Source organism: Manis javanica, chromosome 13, assembly GCF_040802235.1.
Source record: "Manis javanica isolate MJ-LG chromosome 13, MJ_LKY, whole genome shotgun sequence".
Lineage (NCBI taxonomy): Eukaryota > Metazoa > Chordata > Mammalia > Pholidota > Manidae > Manis > Manis javanica.
The window spans coordinates 60449464-60464766 of record NC_133168.1 but is presented as its reverse complement, the minus strand read 5'-3'; the positions used below and the strand labels follow the sequence as shown (position 1 = coordinate 60464766).

General features: G+C 46.0%; 1 pseudogene; it reads left to right on the top strand.

Moving 5' to 3' along the window:
* Nucleotides 1-13430: 13430 nt before the first annotated feature.
* LOC140845828 (regulator of nonsense transcripts 3B pseudogene) lies at nt 13431-14916 on the top strand (annotated as a pseudogene).
* The last annotated feature ends 387 nt before the right edge of the window (nt 14917-15303 follow it).

Below are 15303 nucleotides of genomic sequence, written 5' to 3'. Positions count from 1 at the left end.
ACCCCAACTGGGCCCTGTCTTCCCCCCGACACCAGCAGCAGCTTGCCCTTGTCCTCTTTTTCCAGCACTGGCTCCTCACACTCACCACTCCTCTTTGGCCTTTGGGTAAGTTTCTCCCGGAGCGGGCCGCTCTTCCCCGAGCTATTGCAGCGCCATTGACCGTGATCGTCCAACAAGGCCCTGATGCACGGGGACGAGGCTTTCACAGCTGCGGTGGACCCTTAGGCCCCTCCTCCAACAGCCATAAACGAGGTGACTCCTTTGTGGATGAGAACGCTCCCTTTTCCCCCTCCTCCTTCTGTTCCGTCTGCCGAAATCTGTTCCGTCCACTGAAAATTCCTAGTACTAGGTACATCGTGACTCCGGTACTCTGCCTTCTTAGAGAAGTCTGGGTGATGACCCACACTTCCTAAGAAATTCCAACTCGTATACGAGTTTCCGCAGACCACCAAGGATCACCGGGGACGTCCTTTGTCTCCTTGCGGTCTGCCTCCAGTCTGAGGATCTCCGTTCGTCTTCCCGTTTGTCTCCTTCTCTGTCCTTTAGCCATGGGAGCCTCCTCATCTCTCCCTAAAGATTCACCTCTTGAATGCCTGCTCAAGTATCTAGCCACCCTCTCCCTGAAACCTGATATAAAACCAAAACTTCTCCGTAAATACTGCTCCCAAGATTGGCCGACATACCCCCTAGACAATACCAACCAATGGCCTGCAGGGGGAATTCTTGATCCTAACATCACTCATGATCTCTTTAACTACTGCCAGCGCCTGAAAAAATGGAAGGAGATTCCCTATATCGAAGCTTTCCGCCTCCTCCTACCCCCCCACGTCCCCCCAAATTCTCCTAGCCTGCAAGCTGTCTCCCCCGCAGAAGCCTCCCGTTCACTCCCTTCCCCCTTCTCCTCCCGCCTCCCTTGCCACCCCTCCTCCTCCTCCCCCCCCCCGCCTCCCCCCAAGTTCTCCTAGGCTGCAAGCCGTCTCTCCCTCAGAAGCATCCCACCCACCCCCTTACACATCATCTCCTACAACAGCCCCTCCCCCTTCCTCCACCACCACTGCCATCCCCACAGAAGCCTCCTGTTCACTCCATTCCCCTTCTTCTCCTACAACAGCCCTTCTCCCTTCCTCCCCCACCATCTCCTCCTTCATCTCACCTCCTCCGCCTTAGTCCCCCTCACCTGCCCCTCCCCCACAGATTGAGCCTGAGCCTTTCAGTCCCCCTTTAACTACGTCCCGGGGGCCTCCTCCATCTTTGCCCTCATCACCTGTTTCTCCCCCACAGACTGAGCCAGAACCCTTCAGTCCCCCTCAGACTCGGTCCCGAGGGCCTCCCAAAATTATCGCCCCCCTCCGGGAGGTAGCAGGATCCAAATGCATTGTGCGCATTCACGTCCCTTTCTTCTTAGGAGATTTAGCCCAACTTGAGAAACGCCTACGTTCCTTTTCCACTGATCCCACGACATATATCAGGGAGTTTCAATAGGCCCTTCAGTCATACAGCCTCACACATCATGACATTTTCATGCTCCTGGCCAATACCCTCATTCCTAAAGAGCGTAGACGAGTTTAGGACTTCACCCAAACTCACGCTACCGAAACCCACAGGACTGACCCCACCTACCCCCCTGGCCCCACTGCTGTCCCCGAACAAGACCCTCACTGCGATTATAACACCACCGTGCATCTCCGCTCTTGACATATTTTCGCCTCCTGCCTAATAGCAGGTCTGAAAAAGGCAGCTGGTAAAGTAGTCAGTTTTCAAAAGCTCCAAGACATAATTCAAATGAGGGAGGAAAGTCCCTCCAAGTTCTTAGACAGACTCACTCAAGCCCTATTACAGTATACCAGCCTGGACCCAGAAACGCCTGACAGAAAACATGTCCTTATGACATACTTCCTAGCTCAAAGCTACCCCAACATTAAAGATAAACTCAAAAAGTTAGAACGGGGCCCCGCTACCCCACAGACTGAGATCCTAACAGTGGCCTTTAAAGTCTTCCATAACCGGGAGGAGGAGAAAGAACACCGTAAGCAAAAGGCTGATCAGGCCAATTTCCAAATGTTGGCCCAGCTGATAAAACCACAACCTGGGCGCCCTTCTACAAACAAGCCCCCCCCTCCCCAGGAGCTTGTTTCAAGTGCGGACAAGAATGACATTGGTCAAGAGCGTGCCTCTCCCCCAGATCTCCTACCACCCCATGCCCCAGATGCCACAAAAAGTGCCACTGGGGGTCTGATTGCCCAGCCACCCAAAGGGGAGGCTGGATGAACAACCCCCATCCTAAGCCCGCCGTAGTGGGGCTGGCAGAAGAAGATTGACGGGGCCCAGAGGCTTCTCACCCGACCATTTCCATCACCAAACAGGAGCCCAGGGTTACTTTAATAGTAGACGGTCGCCCCATCTCCTTCCTCCTAGATACAAGAGCCACTTTCTCAGTCTTGTGAGAATACTGGGGCTCTACCACGCCTGCCATTACTCCTATAGTTGGGGTAGGAAGTAAACAGATTTTCCCCCTTTTATGCACATTCCAAGACAATCCCATACCTTTCTCCCACTCCTTCCTGGTTATGCCCCAGTGTCCCATCCCTTTACTACGATGGGACATCATTTCTCTCCTCCACGTTTCCATAACTATATCCACTTCCACAGCCCCCAGTACTCCCTTTCTGATGGAACTCATAGCCAACGACCCCCTCTACCCAATGAAAGCTCCAGTTTTGCCCTCATACACCCTGTAAATCCCAAAGTTTGGGACATTACTAGCCCCTCCGTGGCTCTATGTCCTCCTGCCTCTATCAAATTACGTGACCCCTCTCAGTATCTGTCAGGCCCAATATCCCCTAACCACTTCAGCCCTCATAGGCCTCCAACCCATCATTCAATATGTCTTAAACAAAAATTGCCTCAGACCCACTCACTCCCCATTTAATACCCCCATATTAGCTGTAAAAAAAAAAAAACCAACGGATCTTTCCGCCTTGTCCAAGACCTTCACCTCATCAACATGGCCGTTGTCCCTATCCATCCCTTAGTTCCAAATCCATACACCCTTTTATCGCTGATCCCTGCCTGGGCATCCCACTTCTCAGTCTTAGATCTCAAGGATGCATTTTTTCTATCTCTCTAGACCCCTCCTCCCAAGATTTTTTCGCCTTCACCTGGACAGACCCATACACAAGACATTCTGAACAATTCACTTGGACAGTTTTGCCACAAGGCTTCCGAGATAGTCCCCATATTTTTGGACAGGTCCTAGCTCAGGACCTCAAACAGTTTAATCATGATCACTCCGAGTTCACCTTATAACAATACATGGACTATCTTCTACTCTGCAGTCCCTCATGGGAACAGTCTCAACTTGACACTGCCTCCCTACTTAACCTTCTAGCTTCCAGAGGTTACCGGGTATCCCCCAACAAAGCTCAAATCTCTTCCCCTTCTGTCACTTACCTCGGATTCCTCCTATCTCAACAAAGAAAGTCCATTACCTTAGACAGAAAACAGCTCCTCTCTGACCTGCCCATTCCCAAAACCAAGACAGAAATCCTTTCCTTTCTAGGCCTGGCTGAGTATTTTAGAGTGTGGATCCCTAACTTCTCCCTGTTGGCAAGACCCCTATACGACCTCAGCAAGGGCCCCCCTGAAGAACCATTATCATCCTCACCCCGACACTCCTTCATTAAACTCCGTCAAGCCCTTGTGGAAGCCCCAGCTCTCCATCTTCCTGATTTGTCGAAGCCCTTCTCATTATACATTCATGAGAGGTCCAGTCAAGCTCTAGGAGTCCTAGGCCAATATTATGGCCCATCCTTTGCCCCAGTAGCTTATCTCTCCAAGCAATTAGACCCCACAGTTCGGAGATGGGCCCCCTGCCTACGGGCATTAGCCGCTGGACAGCTCTTGCAGAAGAAAGCTCATAAACTGACACTCAGGGTGCCCCTTACCATTCTGTCCCCACATCACCTAAAAGATCTCTTAACCTACAAAAGTTTACAGACTCTCCCTCCCTCCAGACTCCTGACCTTACTGTCCTCTTTACTCCAAAATCCCGTTCACCCCCTTTGCCATCCATACCCAAATCATGACTTTTTCCTCTTTACTGCTCTATCGCTTTTTTTCCTCATTCCTATTGTCTTCCCCGCCACCCCAGCCTCCTTTGTATAGCGATTCAAAGTCAGACAGACTTACACACAGCGTCAAACAAAAGTTACTGCCCTCATTGCCACATCAGACTGCCCTCTGAAAAGCTGCTCTGAGCCTTTATACCTCCACTTTCCTCCCTCCACCGAAGTGTTCACTAGCAGCTACCTTTATTCTCCCTACCTCTGCTTCCTCTATGACCAAAAACAAGCCTATTGCAGGCAATGGCCAGACACCTATGGGGGATGTCCCTACTGGTCTTGCGCCATTCACTACATGAGTAACTCCCAGTACCAACAGTATTACTTCTCCAACCGTTTCATAAAATATCCCAACAGCTCATTCTCCTTATCAATCCCAGATCCCTGGGACTCTGGATGAGCCACCGGGGTCACAGCCTCAGTTTACTATGGGGGATCCTCAACCCCCCACTGTACCCTTCATATCTCTCAAGAGTGTGTTCCCTCTCACTCCCAGATCTCTCAAGTTGCATCAGATATCGGACATTCTGAAAAAGTCATTATCCAAACTCTTGACGGAGCCTCTTTGTCTTCTTATCCCCGCCCCTCTTCCAATTTCTCCTACTCTAAGTGTCATTCAAGACACCACCATCTTTCTCAACCACACCCTCAACACCACCAATTGCTTCTTGTGCGCATCACTACAGCGCCCACTGCTGGCCGCCGTGCCCCTTAATATTTCCAACGACTCCTTCCATGCAGAAGGACAACCTCTCTGCCCCCTGGCAGACATACCCCTATGGGAACCAGAATACACAGATAATCTCACCATCCACCACTGTGTAGGCCCGACTCTACCCCCCTCCAGCGCACTTCACTGCCTCCCAACTCCAGCACACCCTGCATTCTTGTCACCCTAATCCCAAGGCTTACACTTTACAACATGGCAGAATTTCTTGAGCTCCAACCTCCCTTGCCCTCACACACAAAAAGGGCTGCTTTCCTTCCCATCATAGTCGGTATCTCTTTGTCCACCTCAGCCATTGGGGCAGGATTTTCAGGAGGAGCCTTGGGTCACTCTCTGTGGGCAATTAAAGATCTCAACACCAAACTTGAGGGAGCCCTGACATCCACTGCCGATTCCCTGGCCTCTCTCCAAAGACAGGTCACTTCTCTAGCTAAGGTCACCCTTCAAAACCGGCGGGCCTTAGATCTGCTTACAGCTCAGAAGGGCGGCACCTGCATCTTCCTTCGAGAGGAGTGCTGCTATTACATCAACGAATCTGGCATTGTAGAAACTGACATCACCAAACTCACCAACCTTGCCTCCAGCCTCCACTCTGCTTCCAATTCCAACCCATTCTCTTCAATACTAACAAATCCCCTCCTTACCTGGCTCTGGCCCATTGCAGGCCCCATAATAATCATTCTTCTCGCCTGTCCCTTCTTACCCTGTATAATTAAGTTCATCAAATCCCAAGTCGGAAAAATCTCTAATCAAACTTTCAACCAGCTTTTACTCAGGAACTACCAGCTTCTGGCCACAGAAGATCCCTCACTCTCACATGACCTCCTCACCACATGCTGAGATGGACTCCTCTCTCCACTGGAAACTGTTCCTGGAAACAATGGCCGCAGATGCCTGGCTTCTGGCACCCGTATCCTCTTGACACCATTGGAATCAACAGGTCCTCGACCTATGGTTACAGGGAACCTTCATTGATTTCCAACCTGAAGAAGTCCACACCTACTCGTCCTTACTGTGGGGAGTCCTATCAACCCTTTCCTCCCAGTCCTCAAGCCCTCACTCCCTTCTCCACCCCCATTCAGCAGGAAGCAGCCAGAGAGAAAGCAACGTCCACAACCCCATAGAGGAGAAAGGGGGGAATGAAGGGCCCCCACCCATAAGATGGCGAACTCACCCCTCGACCCCCCAATCCCAGCACCTAGCCAATAGCCACCAGCCCCATAGAAGTGACGCCTCAATCAGCTCATGCCCCTTCCTATATAACCCAGCACCTTTCCCTAATAAAGCGGAATTCTCCGGTGAATTGCTGCTGTGTGTCGCTCCTTTCCTTTCACAAAGAACAATAGCCTTTTTTATATAAAGGGAGATAAATATCCACTAAGTGAGATTAGGTTTCAAAGGAAACAGGTGGAATCTTCTTGGAGTTCGGGCTTTCTCCACCTTACAAGGGTGGAAGGGTTTTTTACTATATTTGGTCCCCATCAGAACTGTCATGGTGTGAGAGGTGTGATTTTTACTATGCTAATAACAGAAGGGTGGGTGTGATTTCTTACTATGTTAATGGATTTGGGGGTGAAGTTTGGATCAATTTCTTCTCCACATTGGAAAGAGCTGGTTTGGCTAGTCCATTATCTATACCCTCACTCCACATTCCATGAGAACCGCTTGCATGTATTTTGCAGAATGTACGCAAGCAACTGGCCAAATGTAAACTGGCCAAAGTCCTCTTCCTCCTTCCCTGATCATGTCTGGCTATCTATCTGCCATAACAATACCAGGGCTCTGTGATCAGGAGTGCGGGTTCTGGCATAGTCTTTTCGATAGCAGAGATGGATTTGGGCTGAGACATCATAACACTCTTGCTCAGACCCCTTTGTAGCCTTTGAAATAGAATTTCTGAACAGCTCTTCCATCGTCTGTGATCGTGGGACAGTATTAGGCTAACACGGGCTCAAAGTCCTGTTTTTGGTCTCCTTGCTGAGGGAAAGGCCACATAAAGAAGGATCAGCAGGCATGGGCCCAGATCTTAGGGTAGAGGTTCTCGACATCAGTATGCATCACTGCCCCTGGGGAAGATGTTCACAATGCAGGTTTCTAGGCCCTGCTCCCAGAGATTCTGATTTTAAAAGTTGGAATTGGGGCCCAGAACTTTGCATTTCTAACAGGCAGTCCAAGTGATTCTGAAGCAGGTGGTCCTCTTTGAGAAAGACAGTTCTAGAAGTTCAGTTGATTTCTGCTTCTCCTCCTTGGCTCAGGTCCTTTGAATTAGGCCCATTAAATAATTTTTTTTCATTTGCTCCTATTTTGATGAAGCCAGTTTTAGAATCATAATTTACTTCTAGAATGCTCTTACTGTTATTCAAAATAGTATCGTTTGGCAAAGTGGAAATGATTTTGAGAAGAGGGAACATAAAAAGCTTTTGAAAAGAAAAACAGATCATAAGATGGCCTATTAAGTAGCAAGAATAGATTCAACTTTGAAGCTATGGAGAATTTTGCAAATGCTCTCAGTGAGGAAATGACTAATGGAGATTTTTGGAGCCAAGGGAAAGGGAAAGAGCAGCATACTCCTGTCAGTAGTTAGACCAAGAGTGTTTGTTCTGCTGGAAGACCTTGTGACACAGGGAGAGCCAGGTGACTGGGAGATTAGTGTTCTCAGCACAGACTTTTATTCACTTATGTAGAAATCATTCCAGTAAATTCACATTCCCAAACTATGAAGAACATCCAGGGAAAAAGTTGTCTGGATTTATAGGATGTCTAAAAACCTTGGCTTCAGCATGAGTTTTGGATCTTAGGTTAGAACACCTGAGAGATGGATTTTGTGGCCCTGGTTATTAGAAAAACCCAAGGTAGTTGATTATCCAGTATGGGTCACGGTGGGAAATGGGCTTAAGCAAACATATGAAATCTGGTGAATAATTTGGAAAGAACGACACACAGTTACAGAGGCATTTGCCTTCTGTCAGAATGGTCTCTTTGGTAAAACAGAAAAAGAAAAACCAACAACGAAAGATGCACAGAAATCAAGCTGGCGAATGTGCGCCAAGTGTAATGACTAATAGCAAAGGCAGCGGAAAATGCTCTGGTATCTGTTCTCACTATAGTTGAATTCAGACAATAACCATAAGGAATGAGGACCAATAAATAATAAGAAACATTTAAAAAATATACTGAGGTAATAGTCTGAGCTGGTCCTTTTCTCAATATCCTCCAGCCTACCTTTTGTAATGTGGCCCAGGCTGCTTATGTCTCTATACTGCCCTCTGGCTGTCCCTGCCTGTACTGCTCTTTCTCTCCTAGGCAGAAAGTGTGCAGAATTTCTCTCAGAAAAATAAAGTGCTCTGTGTCCTATTGCCATCTTGTCCTATTCTCTTTTATTAAACCTGACAAGTCAGTGATTTTAAAATACTTCTAACAATGGGATCCTTTCTTCAAATAGCATTTATGCATAAATCCCTGGTACACAAAATAGATAGAAGCAGAACTGCTTATCTTGAAGGGGTCAGGACCTACCACCATATCCATTTGGCCTCCAATGGGAGGCAGCCCCATGAGGCATAGGTAGGCAGCTACTGTGATAACCTCATCCTGCCTATGGACTCCTGTTGGTCACCTTAAGGGCTATATTTGCATTTAAGCAGAGCCATCTTGAAAATAATATACATTCACAGGAACTTTTTAGGCTGAAATTAACAGAAACCCAACTCAAACTGAAGCAAGAATGTGAATCTTTTGTTTATGAATTTGACAATGTAAGGGTGTAATTTGAAATAGGACCAGATGCAGATACTCATAGGATATCAACAGGAATTGTCTATTTTTCCACCTCTCAGGTTTTTGCTAAAATTTGCTGGCTTCATCTCCTCTAAGTTCTCTCCACAAAGTTGCAAAAGAAGGTATCCAGGCCACATAGTAGATACAGCTATACTCTCATAAACAGTGACAGTGTCTTTTTACCATTGGCTGAATTTCTGTTCCTTCCCCACAGCTCCTGTCCGTCATGTAAAAGGACACTGGTTGGCCCTGTTCAGGACTGAGATCTGTTAGTGCCTCAGGCACTGAGGTTGTATCATTAGACACTCTCACACGGACTGAGTGTATCCATAAGGATCCTTCTTATATAACATGCAACATTTTTCTTTTTTCTTATTAAGGTATCATTGATATACAATTTTATGAAGGTTTTTACAATATTCACCCACATTATCAAGTCCCCCCCACACCCCATTGCAGTCACTGTCCATCAGCATAGTAAGATGCTATAGAGTCACTACTTGTCTTCTCTGTGCTGTACTGCCTTCCCTGTGGGTCACCTACCTTCTGTGTGCTAATCGCAATGCCTCTTCATCCCCTTCTCTCTCTCTCCTAACCCATCCTCCCTAACTCCTTCCCTCTGGTAACCACTAGGCCCTTCTTGGGTTCTGTGAGTCTGCTGCTCTTTCATTCCTTCAGTTTTGCTTTGTTGTTATACTCCACAAATGAGTGAAATCATATGGTACTTGTCTTTCTCCGCCTGGCTTATTTCACTGAGCATAATACCCTGTAGTTCCACCCATGTTGTTGCAAATGGTAGGATTTGTTTTCTTCTTACGGCTGAATAATAATCCACGTACCACATCTTCTTTATCCATTCATCTACTGATCGTTTTGTCATCTTTTCTTAAGAAAGGGAACAGATCATCTGAAGTGAAAGCGAGGACAAGGTTCTGGATGCAGAGGCCCACAGTGTCATTAAAGCCATAAGTGCATTTCTGTGCTCTGGGCTCTGCCCTCCTACACAGGTCTGCTCTGTCCTCAGACTGATTTCATACATGCTAGTAAGATAACTGGGAGGACCCCAGGTCTATGTGCTCTCTCATCGCTCATTCATATTATCCAATAAAAGACACGGTTCCCCCTTGACTAGGTCGACTAGGCCAGTGGGGACAGTCCTGAGTTTGCAAGGGACTGGGAAGTCACTGGTTGGCTCACTTCAGTCAGGGTTCACTCCTGTAGCTAAGGATGGCTCAGTGTATTGGAAAGCTAGGGTTTAGGAATAAAGGTGATGAGAGGAATAAATGCTTTTCTCTGTACTACAGTATGGGAAGTTACTCCCTATAAGGAATTGTATCACTCAGTGTTTGATGAGAGAAGCAGAATCACTATATCAATTCTGTTACAGACTGAATTATGTGCTGCACCCTCATCCCCCACTTATATGTTGAAGCCCTAACCCCCAGTTTGGAGGTTTTCTTGATTATATTTGGCAGTAGGGCCTTTAAGGAGGTAATTAAGATTAAATAAGGTCATGATCTTGGACTTCTTGCCTTAAAAACTGTAAGAAAATTAATTTTTGTTGTCTAAACCACCCAGTCTATGATATTTTGTTATGGCAGCCTCCACAGACTAATACAAGTTTTGGTACCAAGAGGTGAGTTGCTGCTATAACAAATACCTAAAAATGTGGAAGTGCTATTATAACTGGGTATTGGGTCGAGGCTGGAAGAGTGTTGAGGTGTGTGCTAGAAAAAGCCAAGACTGCCTGAAGGGCAATATGAATGTTAGAGGTGATTCTGGTGAAAACTCACAAAGAAATGAATATGTCGTTGGAAACTGGAGGAAAGGTGATCCTTCCTATAAAGTGGCAAAGAACTTGGCTGAATTATGTTCTAGTGTTCTGTAGGAGGTGGAATTTGTAAGTGATGAAATTGGATATTTTGCTGAGATTTCTAGGCTAAGAATTGAAGGTGTAGCTTGGCTTCTCCTTACTGCTTGTACAAAATGTGAGAGGAGAGAGATAAATTGAAGGAATCATTAAACAAAAAGGAATCAGAACTTGAAATTTAGAAAATTCTCCAGCTATCCCTATAGCAAAAAATAAGAAAGCATGCTAGAGAAAACAGTAAGAGTGTGGCTGAGCCGTCACTCCATAATGAATCAGCCATCTTCACAGAAGCCGGGAACAGAGATGGGATTATACTAGCAGAGTCACTGCTAGTTTGAACTAAAGGGGACAGGGACAGGATGAAATAAAGGAAGGCTTTTGGACTTTATTCTGTCCTGTAACAGAATAGGACAGGAGAGGACAGAAGAGCTATCTAGTGGTGAACATTTTTATCCTTCATAAAAGACAAGAATAATTCTCAAGGTGATGATGCAGAGATCATCAAGACTGCCCACCACAGTTCCTCCCCACCACCCATCCAGAGTGTACAGGCCCACAGGCAAGGCTGTTTGCTCCTTGGTTTCAGGGGATGATCCACCATGCACCCACCCAGTGCCTCAGGGGCAAGCCAAAAGCAAATAGCCATGTGTGTGGGGCCACTGTAAAAAGCCATGAGGGCAGAGACACTGCCTTGGGTTATAGGGGCAGTGCTGCCTCACAGTGAACCTGGAGAACAGCGCATTGACCAAAGGGGATCATACTCAAGCCTTCAGTTCTAATGGAATTTGCCCTGCTAGGTTCTGGACTAGTTGGGAAGCTATGATCTCTTCTTTCTCATTCCTCCCCTCTGCAGTGGGAATACTCACCCTATGTCTGTCTTACAACATTGCATTTTGTGAGCCCATAACTTGACTGGTGTGTAGGTTCACAGCTGAAGAGTTGTGCCTCACAATGAATTGTGCCTTAAGTTTTACCCACAGCTGATTTAGATATTTAAATGAGACTCTGTACTTGGAATTGATGCTGGAATGTGTGGAGTTTTGGAGTTGTTGGGATGGGGTGAATGTATGTTGGGATAGACATGAATTTTTGGGTCCACCCAAATTTCATATATTGACTCCCTAACATCCCATATAACTGTATTTGGGGATAGGGCCTTTAAAAAGGTAGCAAAGGTTAAGTAAGGTCATAAAGGTGGGGCCCTAATCTGATAAGGCTGGTGTGCTAAGAAGAGGAGGAGTCAGCAGAGCTCTTTCTTTGTCTTTCCACAAACACACAGAGGAAAGGCCAAGTACGGGCACAGAGAGAAGGCACTGGTCCCCAAGCCAGGGAGGGAGCGCACGCCAGAAACCAGCCCGGCTGGTACCTGGATCTTGGACTTCTAGCCTCTAGAACTGTGAGAACTTAAGTGTCTTATTTAAGCCGCCCAGTCTGTAATATTCTTTTTTGGCAGCCTGAGAAGACTGAGATATATATATATAGTAATATATAGTATATATATATATACAATATAGAGAGAGAGTGGCCTTTATGATAGCCACCTTCTCCAACTCCTGATATATATATATATAGTAATTATTTTCAGGAATCTGACCGTATGCAGTTGTTGGAGCTGCTGAAATAATCAGCATGAGGCTGTTGCTTTTGTACCTGGTATTGGAGGCTGAATTTGCAGGTGATGCAGTCTATAGTTGGGAAGAAAAGATGGGCCTGAAGTAAGAAGGCAAGGACAGGCTAGGACCTGCAGAGATGAATTGGAAGTCCCAAGGATGCTCTGGAATGTGGTGGGCTCTGCCACCTCTAGGTCACCAACCACGGTGATGAGGTGATCTGAAGGGACAGCTGGCATCCTTTGTCATGGAGCTAACGGTGCACTTGGCCTAGGAGTCAGAGAAGCTGAAGGAGGAGATATGGCAAAGCCCAAGGGGTTGTGGGTCTGGCTGCTGCCCAGTGCTAAGCAGATGGCCCAGCACCTAAGTGACAATGTGTCTGAAAATCAACAGTGTTTCATGGTCTGTACTGACCCTCCAAGCACAAAAAACATGTGGTCATTGATTTGTTTCTGCCTGCAGGATTTCATGCAAAATGTCTCATGTAGCTCGTGTTAATCCAGAAATATGCAGTGCATGGAATTCTAGGAAAGGTAGTACTAGGTCATTTAAACTGACACAATGGAAATTTACCACAGAAATTAATGCAAGGCAGAAAGAAAGCTAAGACACCACCAGTCAAACTGAGGATTTGTTATCTATGAGAGTCCTCCATGGACGCTGGATAGAACTTCCGGTGCAGATTGTTAGGTTCTCTGCATCCCAGCAGGGATAGTACAGGACCATTTTCCAGAAAGATTCAGGCAAAAGCTAGTTCTGTATTCTTCAGTTCGGTGGAGTATATTAAAAAGAGCAGTCACTTTGCTTTGGAGTCATTCTTTTTTTTTAATTTAAGAATTGATTGTTTTCTGGAGTATTCTAGGAAATGTTTTGTTCCCAAGCTTTTCTCATTTTATAGTATCTAAATCTATTCTTATAGGAAAGAGAATGACAATGAGCACACAGAGGAAAGAGAGAGAGCAAAAAAACACCTATTTAGGATTTCTATAACCACCAGCAAAGAGGTCATTCAAATGCGAAGGACCTTTTTTAAAAATGAGCTTTACTGTGGTGTTGAGCAAACTGTTACCCTGCTTAAAGTCAGCAGGGAAGGCTGACTATCAATTGCACCTAAGAAGCAAATACGTTTATATATATATATATATATATATATTTGTGTATAAGATGAACTAAGCTGGGCGACTTGAAGTCTCGCGAGATCCTGACTGGGCCCAATGGAACACTGGCCCCAGCTTAGAACTACAGGCGATTGTTGGGGGCGCGCGAGTGGGTGGCGAGCTACATTTAGGCCCATCTGCGGCCGTTGAGAGCAGAGAGCCGTAGCAATGCAGGAGGAGAGGGAGCACAGGCCTAAGGAGAAGCGAGTAACCCTCTTGACTCCCCCCGGGGCCACAGGCAGCGGCGGAGGGGCTTCGGAGGACAGCACCACAGGGGAAGACAAGCAGGATAGAAAGAAAGAGAAGAAAGAGGCGCTGAGCAAGGTGGTAATTCGGAGATTACCTCCCACTTTGACCAAGGAGCACCTTCAGGACCATCTGCAGCCTATGCCCGAGCATGATGACTTTGAGTTTTTTTCTAATGATACTAGTCTTTTTCCTCATATGTATGCCAGAGCATACATCAACTTTAAAAACCAGGAGGACATTATTTTGTTCAGGGATCGCTTTGACGGTTATGTATTCCTTGACAATAAAGGTCAGGAATATCCTGCTATAGTAGAATTTGCACCTTTCCAAAAAGCTGCAAAAAAGACTACTAAGAAAAGAGATACCAAAGTTGGGACTATCGATGATGATCCAGAATATAGAAAATTCTTGGAAAGTTATGCTGCAGATAATGAGAAAATGACATCTACTCCAGAGACACTGCTAGAGGAAATAGAAGCAAAACACAGAGAATTAATAGCTAAAAAGACAACCCCACTTTTGAGCTTCCTGAAAAACAAGCAGAGAATGAGAGAAGAAAAAAGAGAAGAAAGAAGGAGGCGAGAAATAGAAAGAAAAAGACAAAGAGAAGAAGAGAGGAGAAAGTGGAAAGAAGAAGAGAAACGAAAAAGCAAAGATATAGAAAAGCTAAAGAAGATAGACAGAGTTCCAGAAAGGGACAAATTAAAGGATGAACCAAAGATTAAGCTGCTCAAGAAGCCAGAAAAAGGAGATGAAAAAGAACTGGATAAAAGAGAAAAAGCCAAGAAACTGGACAAAGAGAATCTGAATGATGAAAGAGCCAGTGGGCAAAGTTGTACACTGTCCAAGCGTTCTGATGGCAAACTTAAAGATGAAAAGTTTAAAAGACCTGAAGATGAGAGTGGCAGAGACTACAGGGAGAGGAAACTGGATTATGAACGAGATCAAGAGCGCACACTTCGGGAAAGAGAGAGGCTGAAGCGGCAAGCGGAAGAGCGCCGGAGGCAGAAGGAGCGCTGTGAGAAAGAGAAGGCTTTTAAACGGAAGGAAGAAGAAATGAAAAAAGAGAAAGACGCACTTCGGGATAAAGGAAAGAAAACTGAAAGCATAGAATCAGTAGGCAGTGCAGAAAAAATTGAAAAGAAAGAAGAGGTGGTTAAGAGAGATCGCATAAGAAACAAGGATCGCCCAGCAATGCAGCTTTACCAACCAGGAGCTCGAAGCCGAAATCGACTCTGTCCCCCCAATGACAGCACCAAGTCTGGAGATTCAGCAATAGAAAAGATGCAGGTCCATGATCTGAGTACACAGCCTCTCCAGGAAGGAAACTACACCAGTATTTGTTCCTGTTAAATAGCACCTTTTACTCTTACTTATTTTGCATTGATATCAATAAATATTAACATCACTCAAAAAAAAAAAGATGAACTAAGAAGCCTGAGTAAGAAAAAATTTATAAATCCAAGCATCAAAATTAGAGCAAGAGAAGTCTATGGATAGCTGTAATAGACAGATTTGAAAACTGTTGGTGTCTGAATTCAGGCCCGATTTCAACAAACCATTGTACCTCTCTATCATGCCTGCCCTGGTAGGGTTATATGGTACATGAAACTTCCACTATTCCTAATTGCTGCACCCATTCTTGTAATGCATGTCCAGTAAGTGGGTGCCTTTATCATTCTCAATCACCTGCAGTTGGCCATAGGCTGCAAAGAGATGCTCTAGGCCCCTTTTGGTGGTTTGCTGATCTGCATGACATGTAGGAAAAGCAACCAACAGGCCAATAGCTGTG